We start from the raw sequence: 20,952 nt of genomic DNA, 5'->3' as shown, positions 1-20,952 counted from the left end.
ATTTGGAACATCTCAAATATTCTTTTGGGGAGTTATCTGTCATATATTCCATTCAAATGAGCTTATACAATCTGTCACTGTTGTTGAATGGGATCAAAAGATGGTACACTAAATGAATCTGAGCCCTTTTATTAAAGACAAGGTAAAAACAAAGGCTCTGGAGGTTAGGGGACTTAACCGAAATTACTTCATAGTAACATCACAGGTTGATCTACTCTTTCTCTCCCCTTCCCTTAACTCCCCCTTACATGTACATTACCTCATTTCTTAGCAAAGCCTCTAATTATAAGAAGCTCTAATAGCAGCATTTTCATTCAACAAATATTTACTGAGTGCCCATTATTTGCTAGACTATTATGAAACACACTGGGGTTTTACAGCAGTGACCAAAACAGAAGCGGCTGCTGCTGTCCCTGGCGCTTACAAAGTGATGTAGGACACAAACATTAAACAAATAGTTACATAAATAGCAAGGCAATTACAAATTACGAAAAGTGATATGACAGAGTATATGGAGAAGAACTAATTTCAACTGGGGTCACAGGCAAGGTGCCTTTAAGGAAGCTAAGACCTAAAGGATAAGTAGGAGTCAGGGAAGCAGAGAGAAGCAAAGAGGATTCCAGAGAGACAAAACAAATCCAGCTAGTAAATACTTCAAAAGGAAGTTCATTATTGAGTGTGGCCAGCATCATTTTTGTACTCAGTAAAGGATAAAGTGAAGGGGTAAAACGCTTTTTCCTATTCATAGTATTTACCATAACTCCCTACCAGTAATGGGTTTTCTTGGTTTTAGTTTTGTGTGCTAGGAATGCTATTAAACTCAGGGTCTTTTTTTCCCTCCTGTTAATATGTACTATATTATTTTAGTATGTAAAAAAGCACGTGGCCTTTTTCAGTGCAGTACAGACCAGTATCCAGAAGTCAGTTTCCATGTTCTGCTTTGATACAGGCTTAAATTGCTGAATAATCCTGATGTTGCTTTTATATTATATAAAAAATTCAAATGAACTGTTCTTGGTTTTTAAAAATCATAGTTCATAGCATTTATATATTTTCAAATATGTAACCATTACCCTAGATTAATATAATACTTTCCCTCCTAAGAGCTTAGCATTCAACTAAATTGTTGCTGCTAAAATTCTGCTCATCTAGACCTAGGGTATTTGAATTTCAGTCTTTTCCACTGTCAGAGAAAATCAGAGAGAGCACACCATGTCTGCTCTCTGCTCAGGCACTAACAAGTTCATCCGGTAATAAGATTACAGACTGCCAGTCTGGCAATGCTGTATGACTCTATGTTGAGCTTGATGTATCTTCGTCACCTCTCTTTGCACCAGTGGTATGGGACTGGCTGATAGCCAATGAGCAATTTCTCACATATGGCCACTATAAACTAACCACACAAGTGGAGAAAACTTTTTTCTACACTGAAATTAAAAGTAAAACATCTCCTAAGTACATTATCTTAAGTTTTTTCATTAACGAGTCAGCTGCTCCAAAGAGGTGCACATACAAGTTCAACTTGAATTACATAATCAGACTCTGATTATTATTAAATCAAATTAAAAACTGTGCTAGCCAATAATTTCCCCATATATCAAGTTCCATAAAAGTAGCTTCTTTTAAAAATAAGCAATTAACTCCAATATGGTAATATTTTCATCAACTTTAGAATGTCTTTTTAAAAACGAGAACAAAACGTCCCTAAAGAAAAGTGCATTTAAATGACCAATCCTTTATGGTATTTTTTCCAGTTCCTAAACAACTGTTAAAAAGTTAATATCCAAAAACTTGATTACTTGATTTATTAAGCTTTTCTTTTCGTGTGGCAGTGTTTAGATTAAAAACAATTCACTGAGAGAAATTTCTATTTCAAAGAGTCATCCCATGAAACTGAAAGCTTACAAAATTTAATTTGTATATTTAAAAGATTCACTCTGGGATGCTTAAAAAATTCGTTTCAAGATAATAACCCAGTCAACATTCTTAAATCTGAGTCATCCTCAAAAGTTAAATGCTATATACCAAATTATATAACTTAGGATGGAAAACCGGCTTGTCAAATACTCCAGGCTCCTAGGATCAGGCCTACCACATCTATATTACCTACCGAAGCAAAACCTAACATGATGGCTTCTGTGACACGTTTCAAACACTTTCATTAAAATCTGTAACTTCTTTTTGGCTGAATTTCCATGCTTGCTCTCAATCTAGATCCTAACGGGACGAAGAATGGGTTCCTTTACAAAGCAAAACTGGCCTTGACCTCGGTCTGGGGAACTTGTGGATGCCTCCAGCAGCAAATCCACAGGTATTCCCCTTCCATATTGCAGTAAAGTTGATAAGTAGGCTTGGTCTAAGCAAAATCACAGCTGTTAAAAATTTAAAGAACTGCAGCATTAAGTACAAAGTAGAAATAGTGTAAGAGTAATACAATCATAGTTTCTAGGGTACGAATTACGGTATTTTAAAAGTTTTCATTTCATTTGAGGCTACAGCTCATTAAGGCTGTGTCGAACAAAGTAGCAGTACAGGGTGTAACTTATCCTTCCTAATCAAAGATGACACTGATAGTCTTATTTCCTGTGGGGAAGGGTGTGGTTGAAGAGACAGTTACGTCCAAGCCATCAATCTGTGTATGGAAAAGTCTGCAGGTCTCACACACGCTGTCGCTCGATTTATATTCGTGCCCGCACACGGCAAGGCCTATGCTTCTGACTGCGATGACTTCAAATAAAATATCCAACGGGCAATCGAGTGGTATGTGGTTATTTTTATTGCTCAAAGAAACAGTCGCGCTCCTCAGTGTTTCATCTTAAGAAAAACCTCCAGGGGGTGAGAACGACTCGGAGCTACGCTGCAACTTGCAAAACTCAACACAGTCAGGAAACTGAGGTGTAGGGGCTTACGTTCTCTAAGCACCGTTGCCTCACTCGTTTCAGACGGCTACAAGATAAAGGAGTGAAAAGGGAAAGAGGCTTATCCAAAATTCCGCAGCGTTGAGTGCCGCCGGTCTGGCGTCGGGAGCTAGTTTGGGGGACCCGGTAACAAACTGTGACCGAGGGGCCGGGCGCGGTGGTCGCCGGCGGAGCGCGACTCCAACTTGGCGTCGGCGCCCACGCCGGAACTTGGCCCCATCTGGCGGCCGCGCCGGCGCCCCCGCTCGCCGCTGCGCCCACCGCCCGCTCCTCCCGCGGCGCGCCCCGCCAACTTCCCGCCCAGCCTCGGCGGCCGCCGCCCAGCCCCTTGCAGGGTCCGAGTCCCGCCGCCGCCGCCGCCGCGTGCCGGCGGGCGGGTGGGGGAGGGGGCGCCGCCGCCTCACCCGACGGACCGGGAGAACAAAGCGGCGGCTGCGGCGGCGCTAACTTTTTCGGTGTCTGTTCCGCGCCCCCTGAGGCGACTACTTACAGAGGCGGGCTCGGCCGGTCGTGAGAAACTCCGCGCCCGCCAGCGTCTGTGTCCCAAACCAGGAGCCAGCGAGGTTTCACGCGCCTCGCAGGATCCCGCCCGCCGCAGGCGCCCCTTCCTCCGCTCCTCCCTCCTCCCGGTCCCGTCCTGAGGCCCGAGGGCGGGGGGCCGGGGCGTGCGGGGCGGGGGCGCGCGAGGGGCGGGGGCGCGCGGCCCGCGCGGGGCCTGTCGGGAGCTGTAGTCTCCCCGCGGGCCCGGCGCGGTGGTAGCGTCGCGGGGATGTAGCTCACTGTCTTGACACCACGCGGGGGCAACAGGAGTTCCGGGCGCTTTGCGGCTCGCTCTACACCCTCCGAGGTCCCGGCGTCTCCGTGAGCTCAGGAGAGCGGGGCGCGACCGTCTACTTACTTCAGTTACACACTGTACTTGATACCCGTTACTGCTACTGAACTGCCTCTTTCTCTTTTGTCGTCTGCTCTGATGGAGGCAAAGGGCAAGAGGTGTTAAGCTGGACGCAGAACTCGTAGGGGGTCTACAGCAGAGTGCAATTTCCCCCTGAGATATCTGCTTTCTGCTTCCTGTTTCCCTGCCGAGTGCTTGCCCTCCGAGTGGCCGTCTAGCGTAACAGCCCCGGGCAATGGACACCAAGGCAGATACATCCAAAGCCCTTCACCTAAAGCAGAGTACATTGAAGTCTCTACTTTCAATGTGTTTTTTTGTTTCCTACTTGTCCATCTTTAAACTCGAGTTTGTCCCCTACCATAAGAGTGAAGTGCAGCCAAGAATCACCAACTTAGGCTTCCATGTGACATTGACAAAAGTGACAATGTGGGGGGGGGGTGGCAGAGGGGGTGAGATCCAGAGGGAAAATACATGAGGTGTTAGATTATACATGTTTTATGTGAGAGAAAAACGTGAGCAGCACCCATTGTCCCAGAAACGACCTAATTCTCCTTATGTACAAATTTCATCCCAAAGTACTTAAGTCAAATATCTTGAGACAAGCGGATGGTCTAACAATCCATCCCCATGCAGACGTGGAGGGCAGTTTTTTTTTTAGAATAGAAAAAAAAAAAACCCTAAGTGGGTTCCTACTTTTTATACCAAGACATCAACCTTAGTGTATGTCCTTGAATTTTAAGTTAAATGAGAATTTTAAAATAATTTATATTAAAGATAGAGCAAGTAAAATTGTGTATAACTCTGATCTACTCCAAAGCGATATTTTTTTTTAGAAAACACTTCTGAAACTTTCTTGGGATTAGAAGGTACTAAATGTCTCACATTCATTAATACCTAATTCAATTTAACATTTTATACTGAGTCTTATTCTGCTATTCTCTTACTTTAAAATTGAAAGTAAATTCCCTCAAGTTTAAGTTCCTTTTAAAAAGTACTCTTACCTAACTTTGCCTTTTCTTCCTTCCACTTCCCAACAGACGTTTTAGTCCAACCCCAAATATCCTCTCTCAGCAAGATTCCCAGGACCTCATTGGAGCAGCTTACAGCCAGTCCCATCTCAGTAGTGACTTCCATTTTCTCTCGTGGTCCTTAAAGAGACGGAAGTTACTCTTTCTAGAAGTAACTTCTAAATGAATCAAGCTGCTATTTTATAGAGGTGTAAGGATTTGAGTATGTGTGTGAGAACACATATATTCATTTCATTTCCACTTTTCTGCTTCTCTTTTTAAAAATAAAATCATCTCCACTTCAGATGAATCTTTCAACATTATATTTAAGTGTGTAAGAGTGTCTTTGTACTGGTAATTTTTTTCTTTGACATGAGCTACAGTTTTCTCAAGACACTGCATTCCTATTCAAGAGTACTGCAGGGATAAAGATTAGGTTTAATAAGTAAGAGTATTACCATATGAGAATTTTATCCGTGAGAGAAAATATAATTAGAATGACCCCTATGGAAAAGATTTTTCTTCTTGGTGATGTTTTATGAAATAAAGTTTATAAACTTCCTCTTCTGAGGCTATAGTTGTGAATCTTCCTGACCTACATTTCTTGGGTCCCCCCCACCTTGTACTTAATGACACACAACATAACCATTCACATGTATTACCTAATACAAGCAGAAAGAGTCAACACTTTGTGACTTAAGATAGCCAAGTTACCTAATTCAGACCCTAAATGTAGAAAAACCTAACTTGCTAAGTCCCCAGGAGAAGAAATAGTCATTATTTTTAAGCTTGAACTGGGTTTAATTTGAAGAATATGATTACTGGAAAATTACTTTTGATTTTTTTTTGTCTTTTTTTCCCCATGACCTTGAAACATACGTGAAAAATTCAGAAAGCATTTGGGTTTCAATATAGTTTGTAAAATAGTTATGGGGAAAATGCTTCAGGATTTATCTCTGTCAACAGACATGACCTTGATGTATTCTTCCAAATGTCCTTTCTCAAAAGGGAACCCTCCTACACTGTTGGTGGGAATGTAAATTGGTGCAGCTACTGTGGAGAACAGGATGGAAATTCCTTAAAAAACTAAAAAGAGAGTTATCCTATGATCCAGCATAGGGATCTATGGGAAACTGCACCAGCCTGAGGAACTAACTGGATGGGAAGGGTTGGGATAGGACTTTGAAAATAGAGTCTAACCTAAACTCTGCCATTTAGTAACCACGTGCTACTTAATCTCACTAAGAATCGATTTCCTTACCTGTAAAATGAGGGGAGATAATTACTCATCCCACAGAGTTGTACGAATTAAATGGGGGGACATCTAGCGCACTACACATATAATGGGCATTAAAGGTAGTCTGCCTGAGGTGGCATCGTGTGACCACAGGCAAGTTGACCTCCATGTGCTTCAGCCTCATCATCAGTTAACTTGGATAATGGAAGTCTTTACTCCATGAGTTGTATAAAGACTAAAGGAGCTAACACAGGGAAAACACTTAAAATAATTCATATGGTGAATGCTCAATAAATGTTAGCTATTATTATTCACATTAAAAAGAGCTTTTTCCATCGTCACAACTTCTGCTCTGGCAGCACAGAAGAAGAAAAGCTGCTAAGCTTGTATCTACGGAGGGAAATTTAAAATGATAAAAAAGAGTTGCAAAGGAACAGAAATCTCTCTGGCTATAGAATGAATTTCTTTTTACGTCATCAAAGGAAGATCCTACTGCACAGATCCTTAACTGACCATAAGCCATCACTGCAAGTTTTCCTGACGTAATAGCTTTGTGTGTTCAATTGCAGGATAAAGTCACTGAATAGTTTTATGTTTGTTGCTTTTATTTTTAATATAGTAGGGAGACTTTAATGACTGGAACATTTTACTATAATTTGTACTATGATTTGAGGTTTCATGAACCTCAAATTTCAAAATCTCAAGTGTCTCCAGAAAGAATTGTTCTTATATAACCCTAGCCTTTAAATTGTCTCATGGTCACTTGAATGATGGTGAAGTGTTGAGCTGAAGGTTGTTAATTTAGCTTGTTTTTTTTTTTTCCTAGATACCCCTTGAAACTTTACAGTCCTTGATGTTTTGATTTAATAAGTATTTTTGAAAGGCTACTATGGGCAAGGCACTTGATAGGATCTGTAATTGAAACAACTCTTGTTCTCAAGAACCTAAAGTTTATTAAATAAGATATGTGAAAATCTATAATATAGAGAAAAAAGTAAAAAAATAAGTAAAAGGCAAAATAAACAGAAGATGTCTGGGAAGTTACAAGACATACCCCTGACCAGGGGAAGTTTAAATGCATAGAAAAAGAAGATTTTAGTGGGCTTTGAAGAAAGAACAGGATTTGGAAATACAGGGGAGAGAAATGGGAGAAAAAAAAATTCTAGATGGAAAAAACAAGAGCAAAGTTACACAGATGTGAAAACATGGGGCACATTTGTGGACCAAATAGTTCAGTTAGGCTGAGTGATTGGATTTTTTTTCCTCCCACAATTTTCTTAAATTGAGATATAACTCACAAACTATAAGATTCACCTTTTAAATGTGTACAATCTACTGGTTTTAGTATATTCACAAAGTTAACACAATGTCACACTATCTAATTTCAGAATATTTTCATCACCCCAAAAACAAACCTCATACTCTTTGCAGTCACTCCCCATTACTTCAGGGGTGGCTGGCCCACCCAGTGAGCTCCCAGTGGAGTCACAGGTGCTTGCTGTTGGAAGCCCTTGTGTGGACAAGCACAGCATGGTGAGTGTGGAGGGGATACTGGCAGGGAATCTACTACATATGACACATGTGGCTTTAACCTCTGTCACAAATCTGTATCTCTAGCCTTGATTTCTTTCTGTAACCACTTGAATGTTCCACAGAAAGATGACAAATTCAAAGTGTCCCTAAATGAACTCACCTTTTCCTTGAAACCTTTTCCTTTTCCTGTATTTCCAGTCTTAGTGCATAGTAATACCATCTGTTTAGTCATCCAAGACAGAAACTTCTTGGTCACCTAAACTCCTTTTCCCTGTTCTCCAAATCCAATTGGTGACCAAGTCCCATCAATTTCATACCATCACATCTCTGTGTTGTATGCCCTTTCTTCTTTTCCACAGCTACTGTCTTAGTTCAGGCTTTCGTTAGCTCTCACCTGATCCACTGAAATGACCATCTAAGAGTTTTCCTTGCTTGAATCTTCTGTAATTCATTATCCACTCTGTCATCGGAGTGATCGTTCTAAAATGCAGAATTGATCATATGATTTTCTGAGCCTAACATTATTCAATAGCTAACCAATGTCTTTATTGTGCAGACTCTCTAGCATGGCATATAATGGACCTCCTCCTGCTTTCTCTTACTGCTATTCCTCATTCCTCACATACCTAGCACCTTAAGCAGTGGCAGACTGCTGGCTGTTCCCAGCATATTTTTGCTGAGGTGATACCTGTCTCTCATTTTCTACCTGGTAAGCAATTCCAAGACTTATTCAGTTCAAGCTGTCCTCTAAGATGCCTTTCCTATCCACTTCAGGTCAGATGGGAATAACCATTCTTTTCTTTGTGCTCCAAACATAATCCTTCCATAGCACCCGTGATGCCTTATGACACCACAGTCTCTCTTACTAAACTGTAAGCTCCTTGAGAGCAGGGGCCATACCTAATTCCCTATATCCCTTGCAGAGTGCCTTGCACAGTCTTAGTTGCACAGACAGGGTTGAATACTAGAGATCTGGGAGTTATTGCATAGGGTGGAGAATGAAAATACGTGAAGGGATGAAATTACCCCATGGGAGGCCTGGGGGCAGGAATAACATTTACTGAGGTCCTACTATACAGAAGGAGGCAGAATTCTAGGTTTGATTTCAGAGCCTCTGCACCTTTCACTAATCATATAAGGACTGAAGGAGGTCCAACCTATTTGGCAATAATAAGTTAATAATTTGTTGACTCTGGTGAGAGAGGTGTCAAGAGAAGATTCAGGGCTAAAGCCAAACTGCAGTAAATTGAGGAGGTAAACAGATGATGAAAAAAAGACATAGAGAGTCCACTGGTAGTTCTCAAATTTTCAGATTTCAAGGACAAGTCAATTCATAAAAAGCCAGAGACTAACTGAGGTGCCAACTTCTCGTTTTACCAACTGAGAACATAAAAGTAAAGCAAGACCTCAAAATCACCAATCGTTAGGGGAATGCAAATCAAAACTAAGTGAGACACCACCTCATACCCAACAGGATGGCTACTGTCAAAAAACAGAAAATAACGTGTTGGTGAGCACGTGGAGAAACTGGAACTCTTGAGCACCATTGATGGGAATGTAAAGCAGTGCAGCAGCTATGGAAAACAGTATAGCAGTTCCTCAAAGGATTAAAAATTAGAATTACCATATGATCCAGCAATTCCACTTCTGGGTATATAGCCAAAAGAATTGAAAGCAGGGTCTCAAGGAAACCATCAACAAAATGAAAAGACAGCCTACTGAATTGGAGAAAATACTTGTAAATTATATGACTGGTAACAGGTTAGTATCCAAACCATATAAACAGTGCATAAAACTCAATATCAAAAAAAAAAAATAACCTGATTCAAAAATGGGCAGAAAACTTGAATAGATATTTTTCCAAAAAAGATAAACAGATGGCCAATAGGCACATGAAAAGATGCTCAACATTGCTAATCATTAGAGAAATGCAGATCAAACTCACAATGAAATAACATCTCACACCTGTCAGAATGGCTATTCTCAAACAGTCTATAAAAATAAATGCTGGCAAGGATGTGGAGCAAAGGGAAACCTTATACATTGTTGGTAGGAAGGTAAATTGGAGCAACCACTATGGAAAACAGTATGGAGGCTTCTCAAAAAAACTAAAAATATAACTACCACTTGATCCAGAAATTCTACTTCTGAGCACATATCTGAAATGAAAATACTAATTCAAAAAAAAAAATGCACCCCAATGTTCATAGCATTATTTACAATAGCCAAGATATGGAAGCAACTTATGTGTCAATTAACAGATGAATGGATAAAGAAGATGTGGTATCTATATACAGTGGAATATTACTCAGCTATAAAAAGAATGAAATTTTGCCATTTGCAGCAACATGGATGGACCTGGAGAGTATTATGCTTAGTGAAATAAGTCAGACAGAGAAAGATGAACACTGTATATTATCGCTTATATGTGGAACCAAAAGAAATAAAACAAGTGAAGGAATATAACAAAACAAATAGATTCACAGATATAGAGACAAACTAGTGGTTACCAGTGGGGAGAGAAAAGAGGGGAGAGGAAAATAGAGGTAGGGAATTAGGAAGTACAAACTACCATTTATAAAATAAATAAGCTACAAGTATATATTGCACAGCACAGGGAACATAGCCAAGATTTTATAATAGCTTTAAAAAGAACCTATAAAACCTATAAAAATATCAAATTACTGTGTTTTACATTTGAAACTAATATAATATTGTATATCAACTATATTTGAATTAAAAAAAAGCAGGGTCTCAAAGAGATATTTGTACACTCATGTTGATAGCAGCCACCCAAGTGAATGAATGGGATAAGTAAAATGTGGTGTAGATATACAATGGAATAATACTTAATCTTAAAAAGGAAGGAAATTCTGATACATGTGGCAACATGAACCTTGAGGACATTATGTTAAGTGAAATAAGCCAGTCACAAAAGATATTGTATGATTCTTACATGAAGTACCTAGAATAGTCAAATTGATGGAGACAGAAAGTAGAATGGTGGTTGCCAAGGGCTGGAGGGAGGAGGGAATGGGGAATTGTTTCATGAGTGCAGAGTTTCAGTTTTGCCAGATGAAAAGAGTTCTGGAGATGGATGAGGTGATAGTTGCACAACAATGTGAATATGCTTAATGCCACTGAACTACAATCTTAAAATGATCAAGATGGTAAATTTTATGTTATGTGTGTTTTGCCACAATTAAACAACAGAGTATGACAGTTAAAAAAAAAACTCAGGAAACTACACCAATTATTATGTTAATTAAAATATGTAACATCAAATATGAAGGATGACTATAAAAATACTAAAGCTTTTTGATTAAATACAATTATTTTATTAATAAAACATTTTTCTTAATTTTCTCATTTTGTGACAGACTGAATAGGCATAGTCATGGGCAGGCATTAATACGGAACTGGCACTTGAGAACTGATGGTGCTAATAACATTAAAAATAAAAGCAAAGGGAAAGAGGGCAACAATTAAAGAAGGGGGCAGGGTCAAGGGAAGACCATTGCCTGCCTGCTGTTATTGGTCAGGCTGTACTGTTACACACTAGGATGAGTCACATATTTTTTCATATTTCTGGCAGGCACGACTTTGAATAATCATGAGGTATTTGTTTTCAGACATTCAATATATTACTGAGAACTTAGGATGCTGCCAGGTCCCTGCTCTTCTAAGGGTTATATCATCGAAGTCTTTCACACATATAAAGCATATGCTAAAGATGTGTGCCTGCATGTGTGTGTACTATAAAATGATAGTGTTATGTAACTTGCTGCATAACTTAGTAAACATACGAAATAGTAGCACACAGAGATATATGTAATCAGGCTATTATCTAGCTACTATACCATGTTTCCCTTATATTTTCTGTCTCTAAAAATCCTGAATGATAATTTTTACTGTATCCTATACATACGGCATGGGCCTGAATGTCATTCCTATCTGAACCATTAGCTTGTTTTCTGGTTGGTGTTCATTTTCTCTATTATTTTTTTTAACATTTTTTTTTTCCAATTGAAGAATCTTCTCTATTCTAAGAGTAGAATTGAAAGTCACCATTTTGACTTAGAGTAGAATGAAGATGCCCAGTTTTATGGCCGCTTCCTTTGCTTTTGAGTTTCTCACAGCACACTTTCTCAAATTACATCTTTACTTCTTCTTAGTTTGTAATACATATTTAACTTGCAGCTATTAGAAGGATTTTCTTCAAGGACTAAACAAATATATTATGAAATCTATTCAATCTCTTTTGCTCTCTTATAGATCTCTAGATTCAAACTTAAGTGTTCTCCATAGTAGATATATGTGCCTGACTGAGCGAGGACTGCAAAAGATCAAGGTTTGGCCAGTGACAGAAGGGGATTAGCTTTACTAAAATTATGTGCTGAATAATTTAAGCTTTTTTTAAAGGAAAATTTAGGCATATTCTTGGCCTGGTGCTGCTGCTGAGCTCTGTTGAAATGCTTTTTTAAACATTCATCCTATCCTAAATTTAGGCAAAAATAAATATATATATAGGAATATATGTGGTTTAAGGCAGAATTTGGGTTCTGTTGCAACTTTCTATTATTATTATTAACAACTATGTGTGGCATAGTCAGCATTTTTTTTTTAATGACTGCTGCTGTTTTCCATGAATTTGTGTCATTTTATTTGCTTTCTTAACATTCTGTTTTTGAATCCGTGGAAAGAAATTTTAGAGTCTTTCTTCCTCTTTCATTTAAGACTGTTGGGCCTCACTGAATCTTAAAGACAAGATTTTTTTTTTGGTATGACTTGAAAATTACTCTTCAAGTGATTGTTCTTTCGTGAAAAGTCAGAAAGGGCCTAATTAACAATCACAATTATAATACTGCTTCAAGATTACAAATTTGAAAGAAAGAATGCTTTTACAGTTAAATCTATCTGTGGTCTGTGTAGCCTCATCAGTAGAAGAACCTCACAATTCCATATCATTAAAACATAGATACATAGAATGTGACACCTTGGAAAATCCATAAATGACCCCAAAGCAAAAGATAACTAAGTGCCTCAGTCTTGACTTTAGATTATGTTAATTTACATTTTAGTATTTAATTTTTTTGAGAAAAATCCACATTTTCCCCTTCTAACACATATGGTATTCAATAATCTGATTAAAAGAGAGAAAGCAATACAAAACAAGTATTCTGCTTAAAATTTGGAAATAAAATAATTTCAAAGGTGTCTGGTTTTACACTCAGTAAGAGCTTATCTCAGGATATTCAAAATTAAATTTTACTAGCTGCTTAAATTTTCTCCTTTGAAACTGGAAAAGCCTTTAGGTTAGCGTAGAAGTATGCTGCCTGCATTAAGTTAGCTTTACGTGTTGCTGGGCAGGTTACTTAACCTCCTTGTGCTTTAATTTTCCTAACAGTAGCAATGAGGATCGTATCTCTCATTGTACTCATTTATAGAATTAGAGGATTTTTTAAAATGTGCTATTGACACACCGAACATCTTGGATCACAGTTTTAACTTATATCATAAACATTTAGCTAGTATCTTTGGAAGCAAGTTCTTGAGCTAACAACTTTTTGTCTTTCATGTATTATTGATTAACATATTACAGAAATTGGTGCCTTTTCACCTATGGTACCCTAAGGTGCGAAAAAAATATATAGACACAATTTTTTGAATAAAAAGTAAAAATGTATACACAGTATGTATATATATCTTCCATAACAATGAGTTGTTGTAACTCCACATTACAGTCAATTTTATCATTGTATAGATCAGAGTTGTCTATTCTGTGAGCTGGAAAGAGATGAAGTTTCTCTTTGGTTCTTTGTGTTTTGATTCTCTCTGACACTATCTCCTTAAGTGGATTAAAATTCCTTACTAGAGATTCATCTTTCTTTTGGATTTTGAAGACTTTTGGTTTTCTGAGCCCACAGGGAAAAACTGGTATTTAAAACAAAAACCAAAAACCAAAAAACAAAAAAACCAGAGCAGGACAAAATTAGTAAAGGAGTGAAAGGAATTTTATTTGGGGCCAAGATTAGTGTTGGTGAAAGGAATCAGGGTTTACGGAGAATGTTCTTCCCTTCTTTGAGAGGAGATTGAACTGTTATTCTAAAGGGCTGGGAAGGGAGAGGGCCAAAAACCAGAGGAAAGGAGATTTTTTTCCCTAACTTTTATTGCCACCGTGACTTGACCTCTGATCTGGTGAAAGGAGTTGGGAAGATTTACAGGAAATCTGGATTCCTGAGATTTCTAGGGAACAGCAAAAGTCTGACTCTGTACTGCGGAAGCAAACATCTTAATTTTTTATTCCATTATTCAAAGCAGTGGTGGACAGATTTGGGCAGGGATGTAATGTGGGCCTCTTGATGTTCTCTGTGGTTTTTGTTAATGTACTTCTCAGAGTGTGTGATCAACGCAGTGGTTCTCAGCCCTGCTGGAATCACCTGGGGAGTTTAAAAAAAACCTGATATCTAGGGCACACATGAGACTAATCATATCAGAAGCTCTAGCGTGGCACCTAGGCAACTTCGTTTAAACAAAAAAAGTATTTCAGATGATTCTAATATGTAGTTACAGTTGAAACCATTGGCTTAATGTTTTATCTCTCCTAGGTTAAATGCTTTGGTCTCAGGATTCCTTTACAGTAGTAACAATTATCGAGGGCCACTAATAGCTTTTGTTTATGTGGATTATTTCTATTAATACTTATTGTATTGAAAATTAAAACAGGCATTTTATAAATTTTTAATTATGGATTTGTTTTAAGACCATAGAAGTATTACAAGTTAAATAATGCATTGTTATGGAAAAAATTGCTGTGTTTTCTAAAACAAAAAGAATTTCATGAAAAGATTGGTATATTTGAACATTTAAATTTTTTTCTTTAATATCTGACTTATTAGAAAACAACTTGATTTGTTTATGCATTAAATCTGCTGTGATATGTTGTTTTGGTTGACGTATATGAAGAAATTGTAGCCTCACACAGATATATAGTAGGAAAAGGAAAGAGTATTTTAATAGCCTCTTCAGATAATTATGAATAATCTTCTTTGCTATTGAAACAAAACATGATGAATGGTAATGTCATAAAAGTTGGCGGTAATGGATCTTTTCTCTGTGATGGAGCATTTGGAAAATATTGGTTCACTGAATTATGCAGGTATTCCAAATGTTGGCCATTTCATTATATATAATTTTTAAAAATCACATTTGTTAAAATAACTGACTTTGTCAGAAAAGCTGTTACATATCAGGGAACTGTTAAGCTTATGATAGCAGATACAAATTTTATAAAATTCCAATTTTCGCTTGAAAGATCCAGTTTTATTCTTGGCAACACATACTGTCTATCAGTTATTGTCCTTGAAGGCATAGGCACACTTTATTCATTTTGAACAAATGTCTGCCAAATAGCCAAGCCTGAATAATCGCCGAGTATCAGTCGATTATTCCTTCAAGTAAAAGTAGAATTTTATGGAAAAAAGCAGAGAGCTCACCACGCAACTCAAAACAATTGTTCAAGTGCTTTTCCTTGAGACTTGTCCTTCAGTACACAGCAGAAACACAATAATCAATTAATCCAAGATAAATGAGAAAAAGTGGTAAAAATGAACAAAGAGCCATAAAAAACAATAAAATAATGCCATTTGATATTCTTAAGTGAGACTGGCTGTTTTTCTTTTCTTTTGTCTTTCAGTCTGTCTTTTTTCTTTTCTTTTTTTAATGTGTAGGGCAGTAAAGAATGCAAGGATTACAAGCACAGTTTTTTTTTTAACAGTACAATTTTGTGTTCTATCTTGACAAGTGCTAAGATGCTAGCAATTTTACCCACCATTGCTTTATTGCTTTTGCAACATCAGTGCAAGTTAATATAGTAAAAAACCAAACCTTGCTTTTGTATTATTATAAAAATTGATTTGACCTTGCAGACTTCCAAAAGGGTCTTAGGGAATCCCCAGAGGTCCACGGATCATATTTTGAGAAATGCTTTTTTAATACAACTTTCTGGTCATTACTGCTCTAGTCCAATAGTGTCACTTTAAAGGTAAGACTAGGTGTGTGAAAATCCTAACACTGAACTAGATGGTGAAGAGCTTTTTTAGCAGTTGGGTCCTTAATGTGCTTCAAATCACAGTATAGAATCTATACTGTTACAGAAATGGCAGGCCAGCCAAGAAACAAACACCACTTGGAGGGAGGGTTGGAGTATTCAGGTTTATTATGCCGGCGAGCTCAGAGGGGCTATCGCTCCAGAGCTCTGAGCGCCTCCGGGAAGTGTGAGTGAGGGTTTTAGGGTTTTGAGGGTTTTGGGATCCATCAACCATTGGGTGAGTACAGCTAGGCAGTATCATAAAAGCAGAAGCAAAGGGTTGCTTGCAGTAACCCGAAACCGGTCTAGCGAGGTGAAACTTAAAATTCATGAGTTAACTTAAAATTCATGAGTTAGCCCAGCCCAGTCTTGGCCCAGCCCAGTCTTGGCCCAGCCCAACCTTTTCCTTCTCATTCCCCTCTCTTGATGCTTTTACAACCCAGGTTGGGGTAAGCATCATCCTCCATCTGTTGTAGAGGCTCATAATTGGAAGCTAACATCTGGAGCTTTATAGCCTCTATCCGTTCGCTGACGAAACAGATCAAAAAAGTTTAAGATACAGGGCCCAAATAGTAGAGCTGCACAAATTAGGAGCAAGGGACTTATGAATGGTGCCAGCCAGGAAGTCCAGCTCCAGGGGCCTGTCCATGGGTCCTTGTCCGAAATATATTTTCTCTGTTCCACCCAGTCCTGCAACTCCTGGACCATCCCTCTTTCGATCCCTGATTGGTTGGCATAAAAACAGCACTCTTCGTTAAGGAAGAGGCATAGTCCCCCCTTTTCAGCAGTGAGTAGGTCTAGACCCATTCTGTTCTGTACTACCTTGCCCAAGGAGTCAACCCGATTTTGCAGAGCCCCCAGAGTTTCTGCCACATGTTGGAAGTCTTGAGTAAATTCTCCTGTAATGCTAATAATGGTAATGGGAGGATGAGGCTATGCCACCAATTCCAGTGCCTACCCCTGTTGCTATTCCAAGTCCTATGAGCAAGAGGATCAGTTGTATGGCCCGCTTCACTCTTCTTGGCTGTTGGTGAGCAACAACTGGGATGGGAAGGCTCTGGTTGCTGGGCAGAATATCTATCCAGAGGGTGAGATAGGCTAACGCACATAGCTCTGTCCAATTTGCGGGAAGGCATCGGTAGGCAAGCTTGCCACACACGAGATAAGTCCCAACATTGGGGGGTTGAACACCAACCTTGGGTGGGTTGGCAGCCCTGTTCCATACAGTGAGAGGTCTTATTACATTGATTTACGGTCAGATTGCCTTCTAATAGACTGGTTCCATTGCTGAAATAACATTCTGGTGCCTTGTAGGCGAGCTGTACCCAGCTTAGCCTAGGACTCCTAGCGGTAGAAGTGGTATCACCATTAGTCGTGGTGAAAACCTTAGTGAGGTTTGCCACAGGCAGAGCTAGGTGCTGGATGGGACAGGATGCAAGCAAAGCCAGCAATCTTTTGCCAGGTTCAATTGGAGTGATTGAGAATCCCATGGGCCGCAGCCAACAGCCCATCTATATGTGGGTCTAGGCTTTGGGGCTCTGTCAGAGATGGTAATTTTAGTGGGCCCCTCTGTGGTGGAGAAGGGGGGCCCACAAAATCAAAATCTTCCTTGTCTAGTTCGGGATCGGGATATTGTCTACCCTGTTGTGTTCTCTGGGGCGTGCTGCGTAATTCATTTCTCATGTCTTCTATCTCCTCATCCCAGTGCCCACTGGTCAAAGACACCAGTAACATCAGTAGCATTAACCCTATGATTATCTTAGACATAATGCTGCAGTGATGAAACTAGTTATAACAAGGTATAAAATAGCTATCAGGATCTTATGGCCTATATTCCAGTCAGGTGAGGCGGTGCTGGCCAGCTCCATTGCCGATAAGCAGGCTAGTACAGCAAACAAGGAAAAAGGCAAAGGAGCACAAGAAGAATACATTCAGCAGTTTCGCTGAGTTTTCCTCAGGCTTCAGCCATGCATTGACTAGCCAGCTTCTGGGTGTGTCTAGAGCAGGGCTTATTGATCCTTTTCTGATCTCTCTTGATCTTGATCTTGAGCGGGTCCCCTGGGACGCTCTCAATTTTCCAGGGACACTCTGTCTGAGGTGAAGTCACTCTCTTAACCCTGGAGTGGTGGATCCACGGGACGATTCCTGCAACCTTAACAGCTGTTGGGGTAGTTAGTACAACTAAATATGGTCCCTTCCACGTTGGTTTCAGGGGTTCCTTTTTCCAGTCCTTCACTCATACTTGGTCTCCCAGTTTGTGGGGATGCACCTGGATTCCTAGTGAGATGGGGGTTCTTTCTATTACCCAACTCCAGATCTCCTGTAAGACTTGTCCTCACCCGTGTAACTGGCAATGGAGCTCTAAATTTCCTGCCTCTGGGGTGGTGTTTCCTACTTTGACTATGGGCGGGGGCCACCCATAGAGAATCTCAAATGGGGAGTACCTGATGTTAAATCTTGGGGTGCATCAAATTCACAACAGAGCCAAGGGCAAAATGTCCACCCAAGGGAGCTGAGTTTCTTGGCTGATTTTGGTTATAATTTGTTTCAGAGTCCTGCTCATTCATTCCACTTTCCTGGAGCTTTGGGGTCGGTATGTTGTGTGTAAATTCCAATGGATGTTCAGTGCTTTTGCCACTCGTACAACCTCTGCCATGAAGGCGGGTCCACTGTTGGACCTGATGGAGGTAGGCATTCCAAATCAAGGGATAACATTCCTGAGGAGAACCTTTGTGACCTCTCTTGCTTTTTCAGTCCTGATGGGGTAGGTTTCTACCCATCCTGTGAAGGTACAGATGAAAACCAGTAGGTATTTATATCCCCTACTGGGCCCAAGTTCAGTAAAACCTACTTCTAAGTCTTCGAAGGGAGCCAGTCCGCATTGTTGTATTCCCATTGGCCCAGTAGGTCCTTGTTTTGGGTTGTTTTGAGCACAGAGCAAACAGCATTGAGAAACTGATGCGCATAAAGTGGGGAGGCAAGAAATCAGAAAATATCGCTTTAGGAGGGTCTCCAGAGCCATTTTTCCCATGTGGGTGGCTTCATGTTGTTTGACTATGCAGTAGGCCAGATGCTCTGGGATGAATATTCTCCCACCTGCCATGACCCACCATCCATCCTTTCCTTTTTTACCTTGTTCTGTTTGTGCCCACTTGTTTTCATCCTGGCTATATTCTGGGGAAGTGGGTAACTCTGGCACTGCCATAATTGTGGTCACCGGCTATTCCCAGGCAGCTACCTCTTTTGCCTTTTGATCAGCCAGCCTGTTACCTTGGCTCACAGGGTCATTTCCTTTTTGGTGTCCCTTACAATGGATAACGGCCACTTCCTTCAGATCCCATACTGCCTCCAGTAACTATAGGATTTTTTTCTTTGTTCTTGATTTCCTTTCCCCCAGCAGTCAAAAGTCCTCTCTCCTTATAGATGGCTCCATGTACATGAAGGGTTGCAAAAGCATATTTGGAGTCTGTATATATGTTGACTCGCTTTCCTTTTCCTTCTCTTAGTGCCTGGACCAGAGCCCAAATCTCTGCTTGCTGGGCAGACCATCCCGGGGGAAGGGGTTCTGCCTTGATCACATCGCAGGTTGTTGTGACGGCATATCCTGCCCGCCGTTGTCCATCTTGCACGTAACTGCTGCTGTCCATAAAGAGCTCCAGGTCTGGGTTTTGGACGGGCATGTCAGTCAGAACAGGCCTGCTTGCGTATACTTTTTCAATGACTTCCTCACAGTCATGGTCAGGCTGTCCTTTCTCTTAAGGTAGGTAAATGGCTGGGTTTAAGGTTCGTACAGTCTCCAGGCGCACCCTTGGATTCTCACATAATATCTCCTGGTAGTGGGTCATCCTTGCATTCGTTATCCACTTGTAACCTGGGCTGTTCATCAGTGTCACCATGGAGCAGGGCACTCTTATGTTTAAAGTCTGTCCCAGCGTGAGTTTGTCTGCCTCATTGACCAGGAGGGCTGTGGCAGCGAGGGCCCACAGATAGGGTGGCCATCCTGATGCCACTGGGTCCAGTCTTTTGGACAAATAGGCCACGGGGCGCTGCCATGGTCTCACATTCTGAGTCAGGACTCCGAGAGCGACCTGATCTCTTCCATGTACAAACAGGTTGAAATCCCGTGTCACATCTGGCAGACCCAATGCCGAAGCCTGGATCAATAATTCTTTTAGTTGCCTGAAGGCATTTTCTTGTTTAGTTTCCCACTGGAGGGCTTCCTTCCTTGACCCAGCAGTAGCCTCTTATAGGGGCTTGGCTATCCTTGAAAATCCAGGAATCCAGATCCAGCAGGAACCAGCTGCACCTAGGAATTCCTGTAGTTTCCTTTCTGTCTGTGGTCTTGGTGTGGCGCAAATAACTTGTTTTCGTTCTGGCTGCAAGGCTTGGTGTCCTTTTGAGATAATGAATCCCAGGTATTTGACCGTCTTCTTGCAGATTTGGGCCCTTTTCCACGAGACCTTGTATCCCGTCGTCTGGAGTAACTCCAGAAAGGCTCGAGTTCCTCTCCAACAGTATTCTTCTCCTGGACTGGCTAGTAACAAATCATCCACATATTGGAGCAGGGTGCAGTTCAGCATTTCCCCAGGGAATTTTACAAGGTCTGTGGCTAGTGCCTCTCCAAACAGGGTGGGTGAGTTTTTAAACCTTTGGGGAAGGCGCGTCCAAGTCAGTTGGGTTTTCCTCCCTGCATGAGGATCCTCGCTTTCCAATGCGAATATGGGGTGGCTCACCAGTGAGAGTCAAAGGCAGAAGAAAGTGTCTTTAAGGTCCAGACATGTGAACCATCTGGCACTTGTGGGAATGAGGCCTAGGAGAGTATATGGGTTTGGCACCACTGGGTGTATGGTGATGGTTACTTCGTTGACCTTCTGTAGGTCCTGAACTGGTCTATAGTCTGTTCCCTCCGCTTTCTTTACTGGGAGCAACGGTGTGTTCCAAGGAGATCTGCATTCAGTTAAGATTCCCTCTTGCCGTAGGTGCTGTATGTGCTTCTGGATTCTTAGGTGTGCCTCTTGAGGCATAGGGTATTGTCTCTGCCTAACTGGGCTAGCTCCAGGCTTGAGGTCAATTACTAGTGGTGCTTGATTATGTGCTAGGCCTGGTGGCCCATTTTCAGCCCAGACCGATGGGAACTCTTCCATGAGCCCATCAGGGTTTTTCTTGGGGGGGGGGGGATTCACTATTTTCATACAAATGCCATTCCTCCTCTCAGGGAACGGAGATAGCCAGGATCATGGACCCTCCCTGGAGGGTCAGGTATGCTTGTTTCCCGG

The 20,952-nt window shown here is 40.7% G+C and overlaps 1 protein-coding gene across 1 annotated transcript in view; it reads right to left on the bottom strand.

Moving 5' to 3' along the window:
* Positions 1 to 3,569, bottom strand: part of PRKD3 (protein kinase D3) — a 73,073-nt gene extending 69,504 nt beyond the window's left edge. Inside the window, exon 1 of the mRNA XM_031466845.2 lies at positions 3,409 to 3,569. The gene's annotated coding sequence lies outside the window, so the exon portion shown is untranslated. The remainder of the gene's footprint in view (positions 1 to 3,408) is intronic.
* Between the last annotated feature and the right edge of the window lie 17,383 nt (positions 3,570 to 20,952).

Source organism: Camelus dromedarius, chromosome 15 (assembly GCF_036321535.1).
Source record: "Camelus dromedarius isolate mCamDro1 chromosome 15, mCamDro1.pat, whole genome shotgun sequence".
Lineage (NCBI taxonomy): Eukaryota > Metazoa > Chordata > Mammalia > Artiodactyla > Camelidae > Camelus > Camelus dromedarius.
This window is presented reverse-complemented; position numbering and strand designations above follow the sequence as displayed.